This window comes from Poecilia reticulata, linkage group LG2 (genome assembly GCF_000633615.1).
Source record: "Poecilia reticulata strain Guanapo linkage group LG2, Guppy_female_1.0+MT, whole genome shotgun sequence".
NCBI classification, from domain to species: Eukaryota; Metazoa; Chordata; class Actinopteri; order Cyprinodontiformes; family Poeciliidae; genus Poecilia; species Poecilia reticulata.
The window spans coordinates 45,379,784-45,382,481 of NC_024332.1; positions in this window are offsets into that span (position 1 = coordinate 45,379,784).

Genomic DNA, 2,698 nt, shown 5'->3' on the forward strand with positions numbered 1-2,698 from the left:
TCCTCCTCCTCCTCCTGTTCTTCCTCCTCCTCCTCCTGTTCTCCCTCCTCCTCCTCCTGTTCTTCCTCCTCCTCCTCCTCCATCCTTCTGGCCTAAAGAAGCTCCGGTGGGTTTGAAAAGTGCGAACTCATGTCTGAAAGTCTCTCATCGCCGTTTAAACGCAGCAGAGGCAGAGAAAAACCTCAGAAAGTCCAAATTMATGTATTAAAMGTGAAACTACRGAAGTCGGTCAGGACCACTGGGAAAAATCTGAGATTAAAGTTGATTTGGGAAAAAAAAGTATTTCAAATTCTGAGTATTTCAAAATGTTGAGATTAAATTCTGAGATTAGAGTCAGGATTGATTTTTTTCAGTTTTATCTTCTGTACCAAAAGTAAGAACTTGTTTCTAAAAATACTCAAAGTATTGAGTTTCATATATATATTATATATATAGTAAAAGTTTTTGTTGATTTTGTATTTGGATCCTGAGATATTTTGAGGTTTATTTTATTTCACTCGTCTCTTTTTCATCAGTTTTATTTCCGTTTTAAATCCGTTCAGCGTTTCTTACTGGTGATTTTTTTTGTTTCTCTGTTTTAGGAGCCAATTTGTGAGACAATTTTGAGATTAATCMAAAAAAAAGTGAAATCTCAGAATTTCTGAGTTTTTTTCTCTCAAAGTTTGACGTTTGGAGCTCAGAAATGTCATTTTCACAGAACATTTCTGAGATTAATTTCACAATTTCTGGGTTTTCCTTCCAAATTTACTCGTTTTTTGTTTTTCACATGTTTTCTAGAAAAGCCGTTGAGACATTTTGGGCTTGTAAAGCTGAAAATGTTCAACTTCAAAAAAGCTTCAAAAACTGAGCTTTGTTCTTTCAAATTTACTCCTTTTTTCTGTTTAACGGCTCTAATGTGCCTCCATAAAAGTCTGAGTGGAGAAACCAATAAAAAGCAGGAGCCAGGATCTGTTCCAATCAAGTAATTATCTTTTTCCATAGCTCSAGTTCAAATAAATCAATGTTTAATAATTACAACCCAGATTTATGAAGCTGCTCAAGTTAAAGTTACTCAGTTAGTTTAATAAAACCTGAAGCGTTTGGAGGGGATCAGTAATAATGTTTTACAGTGCAGGGCTGGCAGTCTGACCCCATCGGTGACCCCTGACCGTGCCGTGCCGGCCGTGCTGCCAGCGAAACGCTGCGCTCTGATTGGCTGCGGTCCCCGTCTTCAAACGCGCCGCAGCCGAGCCGAGTTTGGACCGAAATAAAAAAGCCACAGATCCATTTCTGAACTTTTAATTCCAAGCTTTCAGAACAGCTTGTTCCTGAGAGAGAGCCGGTTTATTTTCTGGAACGTCGCAGCAGGTTGGACTCGTGTTATGAAGTGACATGATTACATGATGACATGATTAATGAAATTTCACGACTTGGTGGACTGTTGGATTCTGCAAGCTGTGTTTAAAATACATAACAGTAAATTACCAGCACATTTGCAAAAGTGATTTATTCAAAGAGAGACGGCATTTATAATTTGAGAAGAGATTTAAAAAAAGAACTGAACAAATGAAAACAAGAAGAGATCCGTTTCTTTTTATTCAGACTTTAAATGCGACGTTTAAGCTGCAAACCAATTAAATGAAGAGATTTAACCTCTGATTGATTCTAATGGATCCTGCCTTGACCTTTGACCCCAGAGCTTCAGCCTCCCTCCTGGATGAGCGGCTGCAGGCGACGTGGAAACTCCCTGTGTGCTCTGGTTCTGCTGCAGCTTTCTTCCCGTTAAAGGGGAGTTTTCCTTTCCGCTGCCGCCGCGTGCACGCTCGGTACGAACCTGCAGCCGTGTTTCCGTCGCCTCGGAAAAAATACTTCCCTTCCTCAGTTTCATAGAAAAGGCTTTTCTGTTTGCTTGAGGCGGAATTCGGGTTTTCCGAAAAACGGTTAACGAGCTAAAGTCGTTAGCTAGAACTAGCCTTTCCTATTTGTTCATGTGTGTAATTATAACTCAGTCAAAATCACTCAGACTTCTGGTGGAGAAATGAATCTGGTCTGCTAAAGGCATCGTCCCCTTTCATCCTTCACATGTATTTAATCTGGCGGTGGCTGCATCATGCTGTGGGGCTTCCATTGAGACGTCTGGATTCGTTAAACCAGCATGTTGGATGTTTGGATCCCATTTCCAGCTGGAAAATGATCCAAACTGGTTCTGGAACGGATCCAACCGGCTAACTTTAAGCTAACTGAAGATTTGAGGTGAAATTCCAGAAAACAGCAGACGAGCCTCGGATCCCAGCGGGAATGGACGGGATGCTAACGACATGTGAACACCGGAGGCAGCACCAGAGAAAAACCTTCAAACTTCCTGTTTTCCAGAATGAGTTTTGACATTTTTGTTGTTTTCACTGCTTGTTGAACGTTAAACTCCCAGCTTCCTGTCTGCTTCCTGTCAGATCTCCTCAGACGTGTTTGAGTTCAGGTCACCGCCGGCGTTCAGGTGATTTTATGGTGTTCATCTGCCTTTCATCTGGGAAACAGAGAGCAGAGAAGCGGCTCGTCAGCTTTCACTTCATCAGGTCGTCGCGTTCGGCTGCGCTCCCCAAACCGTCCCGCAGCGTCCTGCAAGCTGTTTCCATGAGCAGACAGCGCGGCTCCAACAACGAACCCTCTGCTCTGCTGCTCTGTCACTGGAGCTGCAGCTGCGTCTGCTCTGTCGCTGCAG